This window comes from Lepisosteus platostomus, chromosome 11, assembly GCF_059453375.1.
Source record: "Lepisosteus platostomus isolate fLepPlt1 chromosome 11, fLepPlt1.hap1, whole genome shotgun sequence".
In the NCBI taxonomy this organism is placed as follows: Eukaryota; Metazoa; Chordata; class Actinopteri; order Semionotiformes; family Lepisosteidae; genus Lepisosteus; species Lepisosteus platostomus.
Genome location: NC_142621.1, coordinates 31,987,044 through 32,011,437, shown reverse-complemented (window position 1 = coordinate 32,011,437; position 24,394 = coordinate 31,987,044). Strand labels below are relative to the sequence as shown.

Below are 24,394 nucleotides of genomic sequence, written 5' to 3'. Positions count from 1 at the left end.
TTTTCAGATCAATAAACTACTAACAACCAATGTCACCCTGTCATTTTCACGAGTCTAATGAGACATGGGTGACACCACTTCCGCTTGGAACTCATTGAGTGTCACTGAAGGCCACGCTCCTTCACCTCGCGTTTCTCTGACCGCGCGAATTGCATTCCAAATTACGAACTATCGACTACAGCTGAGATGGAGAGAGTAGAGATCACTTTGTATAGTCGATTCACTTGAAATGGATAGAAAAAAAAAGCATTCCAATTATATTATTCGTGAGTAACTGCAGCCAGTTAGTAATTAATTCGGGATAGTGCGAGATACTGAGTATTATGTTTTATTAGTGTAATGTTTCGTTACTGAATACAGTGTGGAGTGGGGTTACCATGTGATTTTAGTATTAATATTTTGATTGTAGTAATTGCAGCAAAGCTGGCAATGTCCCGTCGATTAAGTTACACAAAATCTAAATTAAATGAGGAGTGCAGGAGGCTTATAACTGTTACCAAGGAGGTTTTTTTCCAAATTCATTGCTAAATGTCTGTCGATACTGTTTTTAGTCAGTGAACATACATTTTTCTTTATAACCAATTTATATTCTCACATGTTCGGAAAAGTCCTACTTTTATTTATATGTTACACATCTTGTTGCTCATCTTCGGTGTCATCACATCAGTTACTTCGCTTTGCTAATCAACTCTTAACACAGAAGATAAGACATTTCAGCTTCTTCAAATTTAATAACATTTCAAGTTTTCATTTCTAAGTTAACATTTTTTTACCCGTGGATCACATTGTGCTGTACATCAGCCTCACTCATAATAATGTGAGACATATTTGGGTTAACGTGTTCAGTGTTTTGTGTTTGGTGCGAGTGAAGTTTTATTTCATCTCTGACCCAGGGAAAAGTGTGGTGTGGACGGTTGAGGACACAAATGTGTCCGTTATTCTTTTTTTCGTCTTCTTCTCCATGTTTGGTCTGCTAGTTTTTTTTTAATCAATAAAGTTTGATAATCGGCCAGTGAAAGCTCTGTTTTCCTTCACATGAATGCCTAAAACCCTGAAACGAACCCAGGATTGTACCTACAATAATAGCATTAATCTGTACGAACCCTTTGTTTACTCGGTGTCAGAGAGTGACAGCGGGCCCTTCTTTCTCCAATCACAGCGCGGTATTAACCTTTGCCAGATGTGCCCGTCTCTCTCAGGCGGAAGAGCCACCTGCGTAAACCTCAAGGAAACCGAATTTCTTTCTTATTTGTTTGAACAACGCGCGTATTTAATTTATTTGATTCTCCCCCCGACACTGCCGATGCAGATAAATGTCTTTAACCCCCTTTCAGTTCCGGTTTCAAAGAGGCGAGGCGTGGAAATAATCAAGTAATTATTAATTAAGGTCTTTTGAAACGGTTTCGCGGTTTGGGCCGTGAGGCAACGTTTTAAATTAGTTTATTCAGCGTGGAAATTACGATAAAGATAAAATTGTAAGTACTTGTAGCAAAAGCCTTCCCAGGAAATCTTGAAGATATATTCCCTTGAGGGATAGAATAATAATAATAATAATAATAATAATAATAATAATAATAATAATAATGGAAAACGAACATTTAGATACATAGTAATTTAGAACGCTAACCATATAACTACCCCGTGTTGTGACCCGTGATAATGTCTTTTTTCTTTAAAAAAAACAGTGCCACATCAAAACCTTTGTATCAACTTTGCTTAAATGAATTAAGCTGTCCTCGAACATATTAACAAATCTTTGTAATTTCGCCTTCTCAAATTCGTCCTTCCCTCCGCTCCAGACACAACAGCCCGTTCTGTGCTTGTGTGTGGTCTCGGGGATACATCTTGCGCGGCGTGTTGTCAGGGAGAAGTTGATTTTTGGCTACCTTTGGTGATGCTGTAATTGTGGACCTGCTCAGTTAGATGTTTGGACCCGGGACCCCACACGTCTGCGCTGAATCTGTCTTTATTATCGAGGGGACTGAGAGCTCCTTGCCTCCCTGGAAACTTTAACACTGGCAGCGTCGAGCCAGTGATAACCGAGACTCCAAATAGCGAGGAAACCAGGGAAAAACAGGGATGAAAACCAGTCCAGAAGAACGCATCCTAAGCAGAACATATGCTTTGTGGTAAATGAGTAACATGGATTTAATTGATCACATGGAAGCTATAGAAAGACATGTGGTTTAATTTTGGTTCCTACACAACGTACGTTTGCTTTGAGGGGATGAGAATCCGTTCCCGTTTTTAGCCCATGATGTCATGTAATGAAATCATTAGAAAGATGACATGTTATTATGAGGACAGAAAGAAAGAGGGACTATTACATTCGGCGTTTCCCGCCCATTCGAGAAAATCCGACATCTGATCATCTGAGCGTTTTGTTACCCAAATAATTAAGAGTTAATAAAAATAACAGCTTGTGTCAACAGTACAGCCTTGGAGAGCTGTGTAAATGGATTACTTGGATTAAATTTTGGCAAGATGATCAAGGCTGCATGTAATCTAATATCCGCAATTAATTTCATAGAGAGCTCCGTTCATTGCAGCATGTTATAACAACCTCCAAAGGCGTTTTTTAGCCAAGTGCCCGCTAATTAGTTATAGGCATTAAAAACGACCGCACTAATTACTTAATGTTCATTTTTACACAAGCTTATTCCGGGCGGCACTTTGTGCATACAAAAAAAAAAACTAAACACTTTTAATTCTTGCATTCCTATACAGGCATAGACCAGGAGGGACGTTTTAATGTTTTATTTATGAGTGGTGGGAAAGTCTGGGTTTTAATCTCTGCTTTCCACTTCCTCTCCATCTGAAAATCATTTTCCTTCCTTGTTAAACATTCTGTCCAAATGGTTTTCACTTCTCCATCTGCGGCTTGTTTGGACAAATGTTCTTGCGTCTTTAGAAATCGTCTTCAGAGGATCCGAGCCCATATTGTCTCCTCACGTTCGTTAAGATTCCTTTTGCCACTTGTGGCCCCGAACAGACCTTCTTGAAGGAGTCTTCCCGCGGGCTGTGAAAGCGTGCGTGCGGGGGACGCCGGGGTGGCGTGCTAGGGGGAAGCGGGGTCACTCCACCGGGGTAACCCCTTTCTCTCCTCCATTCAGGCCTCTCCACGTTGGGCAAACTGAAAAGAAAAACAATAATTAGAGACAATTGCCTGTGTCCAAACACAGGCATCAAAGCCTTCGCGGGGCTTGATTGTGACGAGTGGCGCTGTACGGTCGCTCGGGGGTAACCTCTTGTTTAAGCCTCGGAGAAGGGGCACACAAAAGCCGACAGATGTGGGGGGGAACATCTGCCCCCCATCTCTCCCTCACAGTCTGTATAAAAGAGATTTCAAAATAGGTTGTGTAGTTGCTCGGGGTGTCTCTCTATGGGTGAAACAACAAGCCCGCATAAGAATATATGGCGACTGACGGAGTTCCTGCTTTAGGCCAAGGGCTGGAAAGCATCCATCACTGCGCCCAGCTGACTGATGACGTTAATTAATGCGGCCAGTTGAATCGGGCAAGTGCAGGGCTCTAGCTCGGTGGTCGCGGGTGACAAATGACAACTAACCTGTGTTTTTTTCCAGGATTGCCTTTAAAGCAGTCATAATTACGCGTCTTAGAACCTTTCCTTCCCGTCGCTTGTAAACAACAAACAGCAAACACTGTGGTTTCCTGGTGTAGAACCAGCCGATGTTTGTTTACAGCAAACAATAACACGAAAACAAGCGCATTTCAACAAAATGAGTAAACGAGTGAACGAATTCCCGAATGACATCGCCCTGCCCTGCTAAGCAATTTGAAAGGTAAAATCTATATAATGTGAAACCTGCGGTTTATTATATATTACATCCTTTTGTAACTAAAAACACTTTAATGTCTCGCAACATTTTTCTCCTTCCCATCCTATATTATTCCGTACATTATGCAGAGGCGGGAAACCGCTGGAGCTCTTTGTGGGCATGTGATGTAGTTTAGGAGTATGAAGACTACCTTGCTGCTTAGCGATTGCCTGAAGTTAATGAAAATAATCACGCTCTGTAGAATTACACCAATGCCGCAGTGCAAATCAAAACAATTAATCTGCTTAATTAATTACAGGAACGGAGTTACAGATATTTGCAACCACACTGACTGTCCTGCTGCTTACTGTGTCCTCTGCTGTGGTAACGCTAGTGTGTTGTTCGTCAGGTCGCCGGGTTTCAGTGATTTTCTGCACCTGCCATTTGTGTGCGTATGGCTCGCGATTACCAAGAACAGCGCTGTGGTGGGCTCTGGGATTTGGGGATAAGAACCAGCGAGTTCGCGGAAAACAGCACGGATACCTCTTCTCTAAATCATTTGAGCGACCTAATCCGAAATTAGGTGCATATTTATCATATGGAACTCGCCAAACCTTGACACGCTCCGATTATTGCATGTTACTTTTCTCCAAGTAGTTCCGAGATTGTTTGTTAATGATATCTTTTACTCAAAAGATTGAAACGGAAAAAAATCCCCGAAGAATCCTTATTATTTCGAATTGCTCAATTTAAAATGCATAGCATTAAAATAGTTTGTGTATTTTTCGCATCCGGCTTTTATATTTAATTACCCCCCACAGACGGGCGCTGAAACTGTTACACGAACTTTCGACGTACCAGACTTTGAGTAGCAGGTTTTTCAGTTTTTAATCGCAACTATTTTCCACAATTTGTAAAAGCAGACACACTTGCCAGCGATGCCAGCACACATTTCCCACACATATGACGCTTTGATCGAAGAAAATGCTCTCGTTTCCAAGAGACCCAGCGTGTTTAGTCGAATTGACTGGAAGAAGGAACCAGAAAGAATGAGGCAAATCGTTTTAATTTCGGTTCGTCCAAGACATAAAGCAAACAAAAACGGGGGTTAAAAAACTGCCCGTAGTTCCGTACGGTTTTGGTGGTTCGCAGTTAGCGGGATACTTTTTCAGTACAGTTATGCATTTTTAGCCCCTTGCGTTAATAACTCTCTAATACCTCAGTCCCTTGGAAGAGACCTCTCCCTCACCTCTCGCCTGGGTTTTTTTTTTAACTCTTCAGCCTCGTCTTACTTTAAAGCCATGTAATCTCTCGCCGTGTTTGCTTTTCATGTCTCTCCCCCCCCCAGTGCTAACGCCTTGGTAGGTTTCATTGTGCGGCGCGGAACGCGTGAAAGGGGAAAGCTGACGACGCCGCCCGCTTTTTCTCCGCGCCGCTCGGGAGTGCGCACGCCCGGCGGACAGGGAACCCGCCGCGCTCGGACGATGGGAATGGACGCGGGACGGGGCGGCGGGAAGGCCGGACGTGCCACCCACCCTGCAACACACAGGGGATAGTTAGTTTGAAGAAGTGAATTAGCCATGAATAGACACGGTGGGGACAATGGCGAGGACACCGGGGTTTCTTGCTCAGTATTTAGGAGGCAGTGGTTCGTGTGATAAGATGAAGCGGAGTTTTAAGGGGGACCTCGGTCTATTACACGGTAATGGCTTTGGAAAGACCTAAACGATTTGTTGACTAGGACAATAAATCTGTTGTCTATTCTTGGCGTGATGGAGGAGGGATTACACGTTCTTTGCACAAAGGAATGTAAATTGCTAGCCAAACTAACAGAGGGGTTTTAGAAGAAGAGTTTTTCCCTGGTCATTCGGAGACCGTTTTTTTATTAGTCATAATAACCAAGGAAGGTCTGAAAGTAGCCACAGTATTCATCCCAGATCAATGGATTAGCTACACCCACCCCAGCGGAATGATTTACATGCGATTTAAAATCATGGCTAAAAATGGTGACCCTCGCAAAAACTAACCGTTCTCGCGTTCGGCCTTGTTCAAGCGTAAAAATCAAATTAAAATGGTCTTAAAACCGCTTTGAGGCCGCGGGCTTTAAATCCGAGACTCTAGTACGTCGTAAAATCTGGGATAAAACAATAGAAAATATTCTACAATAGATTTGTGCAAATTAAACGTTCACCTCACGGTTATCACCATCGCCGACAATAATAAAAGTAAAATCTTATTTATTATTGTCGGCGACAATAGTAGTTACTCACGACCTAAAACGCTTAGTCCCATGGACAGGCCCATAGTTTCTCTTCCACGGATGGGATACAACTGCATTTAAGGGCTGTGAACCATGAATGTTTAAGCAAAAAAACAACAGGAGCGGGTGGTTTAAATCGCCTTTTCTTAGCTGTCTTTGTAACTAACGTTAGTATTAAACAGCTTTAAATAAAACCGTTCTGTTTGTAATGTTTCCAGTAATTATGGTAATAACGTAATTCTTTATAACGTTTTTTTTTGCATTTTTTAATTTTCTTTTATTTTTTTAAACACTTAAAAGTTTACTTAACGTTACTTCCATATACTACAATCACGTTTTCATTAGTACTGTTTTGAAACCAGTCGTATAAATGACTACTGATTTTAGGTGTAGTCCAAAACGATGGGTGTTCATCCTGTTATCTACAGTAGCACTTTTGGGGCATGGAGCCGTGTTTAAGATAAGACAGGAGAACACCTGCTTGGTAGCTCAGTCCAGTCACGGGAGCTCCGCTTTGTCGTTAATGTCGGACAATGCAAGGTTCACAACGACGCGTTTATTCTCTTCTCCACCTAAAATTAGATGTTTCAAAATAGCGAGTTCACAGCCATTTTTACATCGAGAGAAATAGTACGCCTATTTTATGTAGTAGATGCCTTCGTGAAATTATCAGTATTGAGCCGGTGATGTAGAAGTTTTAAAACGTGGCTTCTAACGTGTTAAAGGCCTTTGCAACATTAATCCAGTACGTCGAGAAATCCGACAGAATGTGTACTAGCGTAACAGTACCCCCTAGCGATGAAATGGCACATTACAGGTGGTAGCAGAAATTGCTAAAACACTAACCTACTATACTAAACCGAACACCACAAAAAACAAAGTGCAACTTCATGTATTTTTACAAAATGTCATCCAAAGACTTATTAAAACACGCGTTTTTGTGCTGGTTTTATCAGTGACTTGTGCTGCCCCCATTTAAAAATCGATATGTGTTCTATTAGTTCTGAGTCGAGAGTTAAACTGGAGTTGTCATTCGTTATAAGACAAAATAAAAAATACCGACAAATACGTAGTCTACTCAACGGAACCCGACGTTTTACAGCTGTGTTGTGACTCATTAACAGCTCGCCTGTAATCCAGTGTTTAAAATGTTTGTTATTCAAATGCTCTGCCAAGTTTATTTCAGGAATATAAATGCATGAAAATGTGCGAGGAAACCACACAGCACAGCACAGCACGCAGATCCATTAAAATTTAACATCACATAATATATTCTATGCGCATTCTCCAGCAGCATCTCTTTCCCATATATGGATTTAAACTAAAGTGTTAAGACAATGTCCATAGTGTATGCTTAAATATAATGACCTATCTTACACCGAAACACGAAACTTGGTATTCAGAGTATAACCAGAGTTGCTTGTTCTGAGTTACAGTATTCTTTTAAGATTACAAAAGAGAATTCAATTTTTTAAAGCCCTTATCTTAATATTGTGGCTACTTGGTAGCATTGATTTCCGGAAGTACGGATGAGCACGGCAATCGTGAAAACAAATACCCAACACATAAAACGACTAACTACTGTGTTCTTTTCATCTCGACTCGTAGCAATCAGAAAAGCAATTGCGTTTTGTAAAGCGGTGACCAGTCGATCAAATAAGCAAAACGGAATCTCGGATTCTTTCCGTAGCTCAGCAGAAATGAACAGAGAGCAAAAGAATATGTAGAAGAGTTCAGAACAAGTTAAAAAAAAATGAATAGACCGCTTCAACGCCTACAAACTGGGCGTCAGAGACATCATTTGGACCCAAAACGAACAAATGATCTGTTTTCATTTACTCAAAGACGTGCTGAAATAACCCTCTACAGTAGTGCTAATTCAATTCGATTTCCAAAAGGGGCAAAATAAGATCTGGACCGTAAAATGATTTTGTCCCATCCTGATGTATGTAACCGGTTGTGTTTAACGCACACGTAGCTCAATTAGCCCACAGTGACACGGCTTCTATAAATAACCTGGGGGAAAAAAGCCATTACTGACTCAAACAGCTTTCAGAGAAACGGCTTTGAAACCTGGCTCACAGTTATGCCTGTTTTGAAAACGGCGCTGTGTGTATTTCACGGGAAAACATTTATCTGTTTATTCCTTCCAAAGGACTGTAAAGCCTGCCAGTACAAGTAGGCGTATTTTATTTTTCATAACTATAAACATTGTAATCTAAAACATGTGAGAGCTCATGTTTTAGAAGAATTTTAGTGTAGGATCCAGCGCTGTGGACTGGAATGATAAGGTCGGTTGGCTAGTTTGCTTCGCAAATCCTTTAACCATTCTTGAAATCTGCGATTTGAGGGGGGGTCAAAACTCCACTTATTAATACGAGTGCGTATTTCACTTTGAGAAGAAGTGTTCGAGAAGGAAAACAACCTCTTCATCTGTCGTCTATAATCCGGTCATTTAACGGATGTGGGGTTACAGCGGGGTGTGTAAATCCCCTCATTTATCATTCCACGTCTTCCACATCGGGCTGTTTAACCTTTCATGCACCACACACAAGCAACTTACTGGGAGTACAGGAGAGAAACACGTCTCTGTAATGTACATTATCACAATTAACCGGATAATATCACGACATCTGTCGTAACATCAGAACCGTCTGTGTTCGTAGTAGCAGCCAACAGAAAAAGGACATTTTGAGACGCCTGACACACGAAAGACTGTGAATAGGAGCCGCTTTGTTTATTCACTACAAGACCGGGTTTTCAAAAAGATGGATGCACAGTTATTGCATTAAGGCAAACAGTATGCTTTACAAATACGCTGGCCTCAACTGAAGAAACATCCCTACATAGGCTGCGTGGAGAATTCACTACATATCCACTGCTTCTCTGGAGGCTGTAAATGTCATCTTAAGTCCTAAAATTAGCGATGAAAGGCTTGCTCGTTTAAAGCACAAAAAAGGGTGAATAAAGTTTCAGTATAGAAACGAACTCATGTGAATACCCTTAGTTTATAATAACCACTTTCTCAACCCTTTCCATAAACCAATGAGTTGACCCCGCGTTGCTTTTCTACATTTCTCGCGTCCCTCCCTCATTCCTATCGCTCAGTCTTTTGCGGGGACGTTGGGGTTGAGGGTGTATCACCAAGCGAGGCAGACCTGTCGTACTTGACCGGGGATAGCCGGCTGCTCGCTGTAGGACGGCCCTGCCTCCGCCTCAACGACTCACGCAGGTGAAGACCAGTCCCCTCGCCCTGCCTGTCTATAATAATCACGAATTATCTGACAGGTTTAATTAGAGAACAACAACATTATTTTAAAGACAGTTTACTCCCAGCTGTAAAAGGATACTTTGACACTCTTCAATAAACCTGACAACAAGGGGCGGGGTAGCCCATTACCTCCAATCCACGCAATTCATTCCCTGGGCTGTCCTGGATGATTTACTAGCTGGCTGTAAAAGCCCGTCACATGAGGAATTACGATGTTGTTTTACAATACCCTACGCCGAAATGGGAGAGGTTATTGCGACGCAATAACTTTTAACAGGCTCGACTATCGCGCAACACGAAAACCATTATTTCTTTTCTCCCGTGCCTTAAATGGGTATTAAACTCTCTCGCTTCGTTTTATTCAAAAAGGCCCCCGTAAACTGGCACTTAAATACAAGGTCATGGTAACAGGGGAGAGAGATAGTACCGCTGATAACGTTCTGTGTCTTGTAAACATTTGGCAAGGGAAAAATTCAAGCAATAAATATGGGTGCATCGACTGCAAGAGAATGTATAGCACGTCTCCAGGTCTTCACAACGGCAACGTTAACAAAACATCCACTTATTAATACCGACGACTGCTGTAAACGTCCAACATCCCAACGCTGTGATACGCAAAGCGAGTATGAGCCCCCCCCCCAGCCGGTCTCTCGGGGGAAGCCTTGGTTCAAAGAGCCGCACAGCGCCACCTCAGACCGCGGTTGGTTCATTTAAGCGGAGAGGCCCGGCCTCAGAACTAGGGAAGACTTCGGTGTCATTCAGTTTTCCTAAAGGATTAGTCACGTTGTAACAGGTTCAGCGAGCCCTCCTCTGGTCTTGGCAGGGCAATCTCCATTGCAAAAGTCAGTGAAGCTGTTGAAGTTTATTATTGTTGCTGTTCATAGCGATTGGATGATCTCCTGCGTGATACCCCTGTCACGAAAGGGATGGAACTACTTTCGGTATGCTAGCCCTGTTGCCTAAGAACTACCTCTGGGGCCCTGTGGTGGAGGTGCAGAGACAAAATTAGAGCTTAGCGTTCTAAAGACCAAACTAATTGAATTAGCTGTTGAGAATTCGAATGCTCTGCTTGGCCTTTTTCATTCGTTTTTTTTTTCTCCTGCTCCCCCTATCCTGTGGGTGAGGATTCAGAGAGAGGGGCTTTGGGAGTTGAAGCAGAGGTCAAAGGAAATGACCGGCAACATTAGTCGGGTACAGATGCAATATGGGTAGGCGAGATACAGGGAAAGACTGGAATGTGCCAAGAAGGGGTTTCTTTGCTGGAGAGCCACAAGCCAGCCTTTATCCAAATACACAGCAAGCTCAGCCTGCCTCCTTTTGGCTCACATTATGTAGAAAACACTGGGAAAGACGGAACTGTGAAATACAGTACTCATAAAGCTGTATTTGAATGTAGTAGTTCAGGTGGGGAGCTGCGTCAGCATGCGTAGGCTGCAAAGGAACAAGTCATAGGTTTATTCCATGCTGAAAAAAAGAAGAAAGAAAACACAACATTTCGGCCTTGGAGCCTCACACCTGAAGAAGGCTCCACGGCCGAAACGTTATGTTTTCTTTCTTCTTTTTTTCAGCATGGAATAAACCTACAGTATGACTTGTATTTGAATGTAACAAGTTGACAACGTCTTCTCAAGCTGACAGACCCTAGTAAAAAGGGGGAAGATGGACGAAATCTGTTTGTTGAATCATTTTTCAAGGGGATGTGTGCATGTGTTAAGGAACTCCAGGTCCTCTTTCCATTTGGTGTGGAAGTTGTATTTAATAAAAAAAATAGTTAATACAATGCTTCCTCGGTAAATGTTTTATCATCTATTTAAGGCAAAATAAGAGGGAGTAGATTTAGTCTCTCTTTATATATGTACTACATAATTTTCTCTTTATATATGCCCTAATCCTGTGATGATTACAGCAGGCTTATGTCACTGATTTTCAATAATTCAGAAAAAATTAAGAGTGAGGTGGGAGTTGCAACAAGCACAAGCATTACCGAGATCTTTTATTTCTGATGAATTTGCATTTTTTCCCCCCACTGCAGGATCACGCACAGCCCTATTTGCAGTCGTGCTGGCAGAGTGAAAAAGGTCAGTGTTATCAAAACAAGCCCATTTCGCTATTTGCTATAGGACCCTCAACTGGGAAGAAGCCAGCGACTAGAGCTGAAATCAGCCCATCACTTCAATCAAAACAGCGCTGGAGCTTGAAGCCTTCTTGTGAATATATAATGCAGGGCGAGAGAAAAAGAGAGATGGGGAAAGCGGGGTTGTTGGTGTCAGGGGCTGCCGCTCGTTTACAGATGGAAATTAATGAGCGATTGCTGAAGGCGATGGCCATGCAAAAGGAAATAAATGGAAAAGCTCCAGGCAGACAAGGAGCCCCCATACTCTGTGTGTGTTGACAGGGGAAACCTGGGGCTCGAACCCGGGTCTCCGGCGTAACGCAACAGGGAGCCAGCCGCATGAGATAAAGGAGACCTCCCCCAGCCCAGGCGCCTGAGGTCCCTGCTGCGCGCAGGGAGGGCGATGACGTCACTCTGCCCACACTAGCTCCGCTATAGCCACAGTCCCACCTTGATCACAGGATTCACACAGGGCCGTGGCCGAGGAGGGAAAATGGGGAATACTGGTTTAGGATGGGAGCCAGTTCTGTCTGTCTCCGTACTTTCGGGGCTGTGGGTCAGTTTCTGCAATTCTCTCTCCTGCCATTTAAAACCAGTCACCAGGTTTAGGAACAGGGAAGGCCATGCCTTTGTTGATACAGGAAATGACTCAGTGAAGCAACCACAGGGCAAATTCAAAACAGAAAGACTAGACTTCTTTGTCAAGATATAAATATACAAATTGCCTGAGATGTTCCTTAATGTTGTCAATTTATTTAATAAGAGTCACAGAGCTGGGATATTGTTTGTGTGTTGCCTGCTGAGACAGATTAAGAGATACATGTAATGGGCTGTAAATGAGCCTATTTAAAAATACAGGAGAGGATCAATGAAGACCCTACTGCACTAACCTTCAGAATATTCTACCCATCTCTACACACTACTTCACTGCTGTATTTGTTGGAGCACTGTTTTAGTGTTTTCTGTTTAGCACTATTCATGTTTCACAAATGGGTGTGACAACAGCATGTTTCTTTGTTAGTATGAGAAATGTCATTATTCAATTGTATGTCCTAGTTCATTTTTTGTGTCCTAATTCTGTCTATTACATTTTTTTTATGGTAGACACAAAAATGTTTTAAAATGCATTAAATTGATCTTTTTTTTGTGAAACTGTGATATTGCAAATATTATTGCATAGGAATGTAGCTTCTACAGCTGTTGTGGTATGGCCAGATAATGACCTTGGGCCTACAGCACAGAGACTTTCTGATAGACAGCACTGGTCTGCAGATGTAGAAGTGGGACTTTAAGGATGTCTGGAATGATTCAGGTGGGAAGTTACTGAGAACTGTGAACTTCCAAAGCCACTTCCAGTCATAATGACAGTGGTAAATAATTAAAGGACCTTGGTGTTTCTGCCTGGTGTGTTTCCTTCATCATGAACTCAGTGGAGGCTACAGAGTGCAAACAGATTTTACGAGGCACAGACCTATAATTACCTTGACTGCAGCATTTTAACAGCCGATTGTCCTTGACGTTACCTGGATACACCTGAAGCTGATGATAAACTTGCAAGGTTTAATGGAGCTGCTGAGCTGATTATGTCTCACGAAATGGCTTATATGGTTCTCTTTCACTCAAAGGTGGCTTGGCTTTAAGCAGAAGATTTTAATAGGAGATTTCAGGGACTGTGTCAATTGCCTTGATGTTACTCCTTAGAGTGCAATCTCATATAATCACTGACCCTTCTCAGCTTCCAAATGTATTGACCACTCTTTTGTGCTGTTACTTCGAATTATCCTACAACGAAACACCAGAAAAAACAACAACAAATTAGCTCATAAGCCTACTTACAAGCTAATACCTTAACACCAAATAGTAAAGTTAAAAACATTGGTTTATCTTGATTTTTTGGCTATATTCATTCACCGGTGGTGTTTTTTTTTTTGCAAGCCTGTGTGCTGTAGATTGAAAAGTGATTTACAACGCTGACCTTAAATGTCCTTGTCTTTGGGCCAGAGGTAGGATTGCTGCTGCAAAATTGCATCCAATATTGTTACTCATTCCGAAGTTTGTAAATAGATCCTTTGATGTGTGTTTTTCCAGAGTGTTTAGTGCTGATTGGCTTCCCAGATAGGCTCCCTGGCAGTCGAGTCCCATTAGCCGTGTTTGAGGAGGCAGATCTGTGGAGAGTTGACCTCCACCTTATCCCTGACCTCGGCCGCTCTCCCTCGGCCTGGCCAGCAGGCGGGGCCCTGTACTGGGGCGCGGCCCCTCAGAGTCCCTGGAGGAAACCTTGTCTCGCGTCTGGCGGTGTGTAAACACAGGGGTCAAACAGACAAGCTCAGCCTGTCCCTTTTCGAAAGCCCTCTCCTTTGATTCATCTCCGAATTAAATATTTTCCATGACTTAGTCAACAGACTCTGCTTTGTAATTTACACTGTGACACTAATTACAGCTGTTTGTGCTGGCAGTGGAGGAAGTCCCACAGACGAGAGCCCTGGGTTTAGAAGCCCAAAGCCCAGTTCTGTATATCTCTGTGTGAGAGAGAGGTGGGAGGGAGAGGGGATTTTGGCAAGCCATTTTCCTGTTTCTGATCCTCTTCCAGGAACGTTATCAATAACAGCCACAGCAAAAGGGCCCTTCCCTCATTAACACTCTGTTGCAGGACCTCCAACCTTTTCAGGTTCTGGAGAATTAAAAATAACTGGAAGTTATGCATTAAAGGCCGGGCATTAATTAACGTTTTATCCATTGTGCGAAACAAGAGGTAGACTAAAACAAAAATGTATATAGTGTTCAGATATTGCTATGCCAGTGTCATTCATTTTAAAAAAATGCACTTCATAGCGCGTGTGTAATATATAAAGCTCTGTGCTCATTTGAAAAAAGTATTTTTTGTAGTGAGCTTCTGTGGAGAGTTACCCACTTACACAGAAGGCATACAGATTGTGCAGTTGCACAATGAAGCATGTGAAAGACTTCCTTCTAATTCACAATGTCTGTGCATTCTGCCTTTTCTTAAACTTTTGAAATGATCTAACAGTCATTTCTCGCATGTGTCAGTTCCAGGTGTATTCATATTTCCAGAGTGACTTGTGAATTGCTCTTCATACAGGTTTAATTCCTCATTTTGCATTACAAGGGTGCACACCTGTCATCATCAAGTTCTGTTTCCTGCATTCTCCTGCTCTCTTTTGCTTTTCTCCCTTTGTTCTATGTCCTGTGGCTGTTGTCTTGTTTTGACTTCTGCAAGAACCCAAGTCAAAACCTGATCTGTCACAGTGACGTCAGGGGGGAAGGATAGATGTTGCAACCTGAAGCTGGGAAGTCAGATGGAGAACATGACACTGGAAGAGAAAATCCAGGGATACAACTACTGGTCTTTGATGGTAGTGCATTTTGGGAGCACCAGTTTGGACCAGTTTGAGATGGGTGGCTGAGAAATCTGGTGGGCTAGACAGGAGAGAACGACACTGCTTTGGCAGCTTTTAGAGGGGCCTGCTGTTTGATGTGAAGCAAAGTCTGCTCCTGTCTACACTACTACACACCGGTCTAGCACCCTGGGAACGTGAGACTTAATAATAATTCTTATACTTATACCTATACTTATATAGTGCTTTTCGGGTCACTCCTTCAAAGTGCTTTACAGGTCATGGGGACTTCCCTCCATGTGTAACATCCACCTGGATGATGTGACAGCAGCCATGGTGCACCAGTATGCTCACCACACACCAGCTCTCAGTGTGGAGAAGAATAGTATGATGCAGCCAATTCATAGATAGGGAATTATTAGGAGGCCATGTTTGGTAAAGGCTGGGGGGCGGGGAATTTGGCCAGGACAACAGGGTAACACCCCTACTCTTTTCAAGAAACAACCTGGGATTTTTAAGGACTACAGGGAGTCAGAACCTCTGTTTTGTGTCTCGTTTCAAGGACGGCACCTTTTTACAGTATAGTGTCCCCATCACTATACTGTTGCATTGGGACCCACATAGACCGCAGGGTGAGTGCCCCCTGCTGGCCCCACTAACACCTCTTCCAGCAGCAACCTTAGTTTTTCCCAGGAGGTCTCCCACCTAGGTACTGACAGGGCTCACACCAGCTGAGCTTCAGTGTATCAGCTGCTGTATACAGTGTATAAAGAGCTGCTGTATCAACCTGCTCAAGCGGGCCAAACTGCTCAAGATACAACAGTGCAGCCTTCAATGCTAGTGGGGAAGTCTTGAAGTGGGTGAAGCCCCTCTGAACTGATCCCAATATTGTGAAGCCAGCCATAGGACAGTAGTGAGCTGGACTGGTGGAGAGGTACATCAGGGACATCAGTGTCATCAGGGACAAGTGGATGGACTCCCTGGCCCATGCTGGGTCCACTATTTCCCTGGTGCAGCCAGAGAGCCTGCCTGCTTGTTAGAAGAATGACACAACGATCTTGAAAAGAGGGGGTGGGCTGGGCCAGCCGTGGAGAAACACATACTAAGTGGGCACAAATAGAAACTGCATGAAAGTGCATTAAAACCATGAACAGGGGCTGTGCTTTACACAAAGGGCTGTGGGAGGGTGAAATATGTTTCTTGGCTATGGTGTTGAAGCTCATGCCTTGGCTTCATTCAGGAAGCAGCTGGATGAGATCCCTGCATCATGTAGCTACTCTCTAGCAAACAGACTAGATGGGCCTCCTCTCTCCTCTGCTCTCTAACTGTTTTTCTGTTATCAAGAAAGGAGGCCAGTGGATGACCTGGGTCAGGACTATGGAGCCATCTGACACCCCTAGAACATCTGGTCCACGCTCATCAAGAAGGCAGATGGCACATGTTGGCTGGATGTAGACTAGCTGGTCTGGAATGAGGTGACCCGAAAGGGCGCCTACCCACTCAGCAAATGCACAGGGTCGCTTTTCCAGACGGATGCCTTTTGGGATGCTGCTGAGCATACAGGGGACTAACATCCCATTCCAACACCATAGGGGTTGAGAGATAGGGGGAGGTTGTCCTGACAAGATGGTTCTGAGGGACCTTCACCAACCAAGATGCCCCTGTGTCTCTAGGGAAGCAGAATTTCTCATAATAAGAAGAGAGCGCAAGAGTGTCTGAAAATGAAATAGCACCCTTTATTTTGCACCTACATGAGGACAAAGGCTTAACCCTCTTCAATAACAAAAAAGAAGACAATAAACAAAATGACACTTTCAGAAAAAAAGGAAGAAGGAAAAACTTAATGTTTTTTTTTTAAGTCTGAAAAGGATCCTTAGCATATCCTTTGGCTCCTTCCTGACCAGGCAATTCCTGACACTTTAAACACCACCACTTCTCTGAACCCAAGAACCCAAGATAATGGTTTAAATCCCCAAATCCTCTGGGCGGGCGATACTAATGTAGCAGGAAAATGCAACCACGGCATCGCAATTGTATCCTGATTGGATTCTCCAAAGCCAAAACAAAACTCCCTGGTTCCTTCACACTAAAACGTCTCTGAACAAAGATATATATGTATATAAGAGCAAACGAATATAGAGCTCGGACACTAGACATGAGTGTCCCGGTTCATGACTAAAACCCCCTACTTCCAGCTGTGGTTCGGGCAGTAACCTTAGTAAAAGCCACACCTAAGCGGACGCGCGAAATTCAAAAACACCAACAAAGATGGCGGCCACGCAAACCCCACCCGACCACACAGCACGGTAATAAAAACGTTTGCAATAATTTTATAAATTCCCGAAACGGTAAGGTTTCTTACATCAGGCGTTTACCGGTTTTAACATGAACGTTCTGTTTTTTTTTTTGCTTGCCGTTTTGTGGTAACGGATTGTTTTTACTGAGCTTGCTATGCATCTGTCCCCAGCACCGGAGACGTGTGAATTAAATAGCAATTGTATTTTTTTTTTCATTCACAAACAGATTTATTTGGGCATTGTTTTTAAAAACAACAGCACCGTTGGGAAAGAAGTGGACCGCGTGAGCCTTTCTACACTGTTACAGCGTATCTATTGTGGTAACCCAGATTGATGGTCAATTTAATTATCATTGCGAGTAATATAAAATGTTTATGAAAAGAAGAATTGATCCCCCCCCCCCCTTTTGTTCAGAATATCAGTTCATAAAGTCATATTTGCTTGCTTTTCTTTTTTCAATAATCCTTTTATGTACCTGTGATTACCATATTTCATTAGTGTATCAAGTGTTCGTCAGATAGGAACCGCACCATCATCAAAGCCCGCTGTCTTTTACATGCAGACCTGGGTAAATAAAAATACAACTTTTAAGCATAAATTCACTCGGCCTGTTGAAGTGCGCTTTCACCTCAAGCTATAGCCGATATCAAAGAGACCTCATTCCCCTTCTGAAGAGCCCTTGTCCAGAATAATAACGCGCAGAGCCGTTAGAAACCCGTGAGGCTCTCTTCAACAGCGTACTTGCCAAGGTGGAAAAAAGAATCGTTTCACAGAAATAGGAACTTTACAATAGTCACATCGAATATAACGTACAGCGCTGGCGGTTTGTATGGCATTAGTTAACAAACCTATTAAATATCGACTGCAAGATTTAGCCAGCCTGTCAATTTGTTCAACACCTGCTGCCCGGGTGAAGGAGCCTGGCGGCTCTTACTTTCCGTTTAATTTGTAGGCGCAGTTTATTTTGTATGATACCACTGTATTTAATCTGGGTTAAATCGGTTCAAAATGTTCGGCGTCTTTCCATAATGTAAAAAAAACCGTGGATATTATGACGTCAGATAAAATCCTTTTTGGTATATTTTTTTGCATGATCTCTGCGTTGTTGCCATTGTCTGTACAAGTAATATGAGGTGCAGTAATTACAAATACTAGAAAATAGCCTTTGGAGTAAATCTTCCACTTCAATACGCACGTTTATTTAAGACGTCATCGCCGCCTATGACGTCAGCGGCAGTTTGACTCTAGAGTGGCGCCCACGGTTTTGGAGACCCAGGTGAACAGATGATGCTGTACTCCATCAGCAACTGTGACGGGTTCACGTATCTTCCGAACTGTCTGAGGTCTAGGAGGAGGATTTTGGTCTTGGTGCCTGTCTACCATTCTCGCCAGCTTTCAAAAAGTTTTTTTTTTTTTTTGGAATGCGAAAACCCGTAGAGTTGTCCCTAAAATCACCAGTATCAACAGCGTTGATATCAGGAGAATGAATACCGGGCGCGACAGTGTTAACATGGACAGCAGATATCAATGCGTGTTATCAGCAGCACTGATACCGGGAGAAGTACGGTGAACCATATAAATAAGCAATAATGTCAGCGTTAGTAGGAGCGGTAGAAGTCCTCTGTCAGCGATGTTACCAGTAGCGATACCAGTGGAAAGGGGACCGGGTGTTTTAACAGGCTCTCTAAGGTTATTTTATCCTTCAACTTGCTCGGCAGGGGTGAGAACTGCGGGATTATAAACTATGGGCCTACCCTGGACTCGCGAGCCTTAACCTTGGGGTCCCGGAGCGCCGCTCTGCGCTGCGCGGCCGGGCACGAGGGGGCTCGCGCATTATATGCCTTAACATGACTGGCAAATCCGGAGCGGTTAAACAAACTCAACCTTCATTTATGAGACGTACAAACCAAAGGGCAAAAGCGACTCGTGCAAGTAATTACCGCAGGAGGCTGGAGAAAGGGAATCATTTAAGAGGATCAAGGATTCGTAATGAGTTTGCCAGAAATTGATTCTCGGACGTAATCTTTTATTTATATGCAACCCGCTCTCCCTCCAGATCGGCGCTGGGTCAGCTGACTGCGAGCGCTGGCAGGACACACGCTTTGTCAAACAAGCCCCCCAAAAGCCCTGGCAAAATGGTGTTTTAGCTAAAGCAAACATTGTCCCGCGGTGGCTTAAGGGGCGAAATAGCTGTTTGTTTGAAACTTGCTCTTTTAACCACACAACTCATTCCGGTTCCTGCGACGCTAGGAAAAAAAAAACCGGTAGAGAGCACTTGGTTTGCTGCGTGTGGTAAATGTTATTGTCGATTTCATTATACATGTTTCCGATTTAAAACGTATCACTTCAAATACCAAATACAGATGGGAAAAGCGAACCAAACACGTAGTCCGTCCCTTTGTCCTTATATTGTTAGAGAGCACCATGGAATTTGTCTGACGTTTATTTAAATAAACAAATTTCAAGTTTTTCGTGTAGTTTCCGCGCATAAATTACAAAACAGTAACGGCTTATTCCCGTTTACACTATAGCACAAACGCAGCGATGCTGTTTCCAAGAGGTTAATAAAGGGAGATACTTCTGTGTAGGAGCCGCTCAAAGGAGATTCGCTCCGCTCTGAGATTTAAATCAGAAGGATAACGTTGAGTTTTCACAGGGTTATTTTGATATATATATATTAATGCATTGTTAACATTTTCTTCTTGGGGTGAATATTGAAAGCAATTTACACAAATACTCGTCACCGTTTGAAGCTCCTATACAAAGCAAAACACTTGGTCAGAAATAATCCTGTGCATTTCATACTGGATTGTTTGAAATCATGGGTTTCAGTTTATTCCCTTTGACAGACGTACTTATATCCGTTCTACCGCATTTCGAAGTATATAAATGGGAAAAATAAACGGCGTTCTATGAAGAATAAAAATCATTAAACAATATTTGTATCAATAAACAGAATGTTATATATTGTGTTTTTACTGTAAACTAAACGGAAAACAACAGTGAATTCTTCAACCTGAATTATAAAAATTCAAGTGTTTTTAATCTACAAAATGTAATGATTCAAACATGACAGTGTTCTTTTAAATACCCGGTCCATTCACAGTAATTCTTCTGCGTAATTCGCACTGAACTCTGAAGATCTGTAATAAGGAAAAAACTGTCACATTTAACAAACGGTCCTGTTGAGGCATTAAAATCAGTCACTTTTAATTGATCTTTTTAGAGTTCTCTAACGTCATTGCGTAATTAATAATCACGCCTAACATTAAAATTAAAGATAATCCATGCAACATAGTCAGACATCCTGCCCTACTGCTAAATTGGTTTACGAAAACTGGATATATTCTAGTAAAAAGTATTTGTAGACGATCTTACTTCAGGTAATTGATTTTTTTGTTTTCGCATAATATTATCATATCTGATACAATATTAAAAAAAACATTTATATCAGCTGTGGGGTGTTATTGACAGGTCGCGCACATTAACGAATAATTTAATGATTGTCTCCGATGTGATAGTTATCTAAACCAGTGACAGACTTTCAACCCTACGTCTGCCGGACTTGACCTTGACCGCCGGTGTCTACCCGCCCAAAGACCAGAGCTTGAAAATATCGATTTAAGCTATAAAATCACATTGATTAGTAATGAACAGCTAAGCTACAGTAAAAGTATACATCTACACTTCATGAAGGATGGTCCTTAACTATGATTCGATATGTGTGAACAGCGTTCCTTTTTCTTCAATAGGTACCTTATTTTAAGAAAGGGACTTGAAGTGTTACGGATCAATAACCCGGCACCCTGTCGTAGCAGGCTGGGAATCATTCTGGATGACGCCGTTTCTTTCATGCAACTTTAATATTTAATATCATTCCCGTGGAAGGTGTTGATAGAACTAGTCACTTCGTGGCAGCAAGTATGTTTCTGTTTATCATATCAACACAAGATATGAGCTCAAATAGTAGAGAAAAGAATGAACTGTAAACTACATTTTTGGAAAGAAAACAAAACAAACCAACAATTAGGGGCCACAATTACTACCGGAACAGCACGTTAAGATTCCCAACACCTTTATTAACGCTGGTCAAGAATGTGTGAAACGCTATCCCCCTCTAGTGGAATTAATTAGACTCGCAGTGTTTCAGATCGCTGCTCAAACTACCACGTTTTTTTTGTCCCAGAGAAAAATGTAGTGCTTTTATAAAAATCAAAAATAGATTACATGGTTATGCATAACATCCTCTTTTGAGGGTGCTATGTCATCTCTGGGTCTAAAAAGACTTGTATTGCATGCATGAAAGGAACAGTAAATTGAAGTGTGATTTCATCTTCTCATTTAAATCTGTGGCCTAGATTTGCTGTTTCTGGGTTCCTGTACTCAGGCATGAGCTACTTGTTGGGCACAACACAACTGTACATACAGGGCTGGCAGCTCCAGTCTTTGAGGGGCCAGGTTCATAATACGTGCCTGTTAGCAATGGAGTCAAAAGATTTCATATCCAAATACATAGTTAAAATATAAGCGATAAAGATGTGTGGAGAGAAAGTCAGTGGATTTGCTGATTCCAAATGATGATAGGTGATCGAGCTTGTCATGTTTAGTTACTAGTAGCTTAATCCTGTGAGAATTTTGGAAATCTACTTCAACACCTTTTGTATAAAGAAATACTGGTAATTTTTTTATTTGAATGTTGCTGCATAACAGCTGCTTCTCAAGACGTGATTATCACAAGCACAGCACTTTACAGGGGCATGGACAAATGTCATCATGTGTGCCAAAGCGATCATGACATTTGTTTTAGCATCATTCACAGCACTCGGAACAATGCGATGCTAAGACAAATGTCATGAACTCTTTTGCACGCGTTGTCATTTGCACAAGTCCCCATAACGTATTATGCATGTGACAATGCCTTGTGTAGCAGCGATGAAAGGATTATGAAGGCATTATGCAGCAACATTCAAATTAAGTGTTACTGAAATAACTGACAGGTTCTTAGTGCACATTCTCTGACTGTCTCCTGGTACCTTCTCTGTCTTTGTTAGCCAGTTAGCGGCATCTTGAGGGTACTGACTTTACCACAGCTACAGCTGGAGGAGTTGTGTTGACAGAGGGTGTTGCAGTTTCATCTTGTTCTCTTCTTCACTATCCTGTTGGTGGTTCTAATAGCAACAGGTGCCTTGAGTTCAGGTACTGTAGGTCTAGTGGTGGAATTTCACCTGCAGGTGATCCATAGTCTGGAAAAGTGGCAGAAGAATTGTTAGTTCCATAGCCACTTAAGAAAATGGCAAAGGACACACTGACTAAATTATATATGAACTTCTCTTTATCTTGCTTAGTCCTTAGATTGTCATGCCTTTTCTCCAGGACACTCCTGTTCGATGACATGTACATGCAGGGTGCAGTATAACCTTCTAAGCAGCATTTGTATCATCACTTTGCACTATTTCATTTGTCCACTTATTCTAAGCGCTACACTAGTTGCGGTATTTTCTGGTGTTTTTTTTCCAAACCTCCCCTTTAACAGTTTGCGTGGGTGTGGTTGTGAGTGGAGAAAGTGTGTGCTGATGTTTAGTTCTAGATGAGTGAAGGCTTTAAATCTGTATCCTTAACATGTAATCACCAGGGAAGGACTCTTTTGGTTTGGTGTTCATGCTTGTGCACAAAATAAAGCAAACTTCTAAAGTTTCACTTTAATCTGGTACTATTGTAGCAGGTAAATTGCTTTTCACCTTTTATACTGTTAGACTCACAACCTTTTGGATCAGTACTGCTTAGGAAGCTTGGCATGTGCTAAAGTTTTAGTGAAGAATGAATGAATACACACAAATAACAGTGCTTCCATTATTGGATTTAATGGGCATTTAATCTGTGCTTTACAAAATGTACTGTGGATAATCTTTCTACATTCATCTGTTTCTATGATGTTGTAGACTCACTTCTTCTACTGGGCTTTGAAATCAAACCCTTTTTTCCAGCATCTCTTAGAAATATGTCAGTAAGTGGAAATGCATTTAAGACCAAAACTGGCTCAGCAGTGACTGTCATCCTCTGATCTGTCCATACTTTCTCCCTGTTGCCCTAAAATATTGAGTCTGCTGTGGATGGCAGCGATACCAAAGATGTAACTCCCCTCAATGTCATTTGCCATCAAGACTGTCTTAGTCCATTTGTAGCTCAAATATTACCCTTGGGTCATGTCCCTGAACTATAATGCTCTTTCAGGTTGCTAACTTTAAAATATTGCATGAGGGCCAACTGATTAATGATTACTGACATTGATTTGCCTGCAATTTTTTAAGTGTTTCAGTACGGAGTAAACTTTTCTGGTGTCATTCCTTTTTTAGATGTGGTCTCCTGGAGGTAATGATGGCAGACTTTGGTACTAATGTCATATTCAGGTAATATTCAGGTTTTCTCACTCGAACACAACCCTGGCTTTCCTCAAGGGGAAGTGCAATGGTTGTCTGCCTGGACTTCCCAGAAAGTAGACCTGCCAACTGGATTACCCACTGTTCCTTTTCAACATTGTTTTGACTTGTTCAAAAATAGACAAACAGGAGCCATATCACCCTGCAACTCACAACTGGCAACCCACTGAAGCTCAGCAGGTGTGAGCCTGGTCAGTACCTGGACGGGAGACCTCCTGGGAAAAACTAAGGTTGCTGCTGGAAGAGGTGTTAGTGGGGCCAGCAGGGGGCGCTCACCCTGCAGTCCATGTGGGTCCTAATGCCCCAGTATAGTGACGGGGACACTATACTGTAAACAGGCGCCGTCCTTCGGATGAGATGTAAAACCGAGGTCCTGACTCTCTGTGGTCATTAAAAATCCCAGGGCGTTTCTCGAAAAGAGTAGGGGTTTAACGCCGGCGTCCTGGCCAAATTTCCCATTGGCCCTTACCAATCATGGCCTCCTAATAATCCCCCTCTATGAATTGGCTACATTACTCTGCTCTCCTCCCCCACTGATAGGTGATGTGTGGTGAGCGTTCTGGCGCACTATGGCTGCCGTCGCATCATCCAGGTGGATGCTGCACATTGGTGGTGGTGGAGGGAGTCCCATTACCTGTAAAGCGCTTTGAGTGGAGTGTCCAGAAAAGCGCTATATAAGTGTAAGCTATTATTATTATTATTATTATTATTATTATTATTATTAAAGGCGCTCAGGGTTCGGCAGATTGGCTCTGATCCTGCCTTGCTATAACCAACTCCTTCTTTCTACTCTCATTCCTTTCTCCTGGTTAAGTGCTTCAGAGCTGTTGTCCAGGACTCTCCACAACTGGTCCTATTACTCCACGAGGCACTGTTTTGATC

At 42.5% G+C, this 24,394-nt stretch overlaps 1 long non-coding RNA gene across 2 annotated transcripts; it reads right to left on the bottom strand.

Annotated features, from left to right (window-relative positions):
* Positions 1 to 2,742: 2,742 nt before the first annotated feature.
* LOC148652450 (uncharacterized) lies at positions 2,743 to 10,188 on the bottom strand. 2 transcript variants are annotated; one of them, XR_015925086.1, is made up of 2 exons: positions 9,439 to 10,188; positions 2,743 to 3,133 (listed from the first exon to the last, which is right to left on the bottom strand). It is a non-coding gene; the product is annotated as an uncharacterized LOC148652450 (long non-coding RNA). The 2 variants fall into 2 exon arrangements; XR_015925087.1 differs by lacking the exon at positions 9,439 to 10,188 and adding an exon at positions 3,246 to 3,453.
* Positions 10,189 to 24,394: the final 14,206 nt, after the last annotated feature.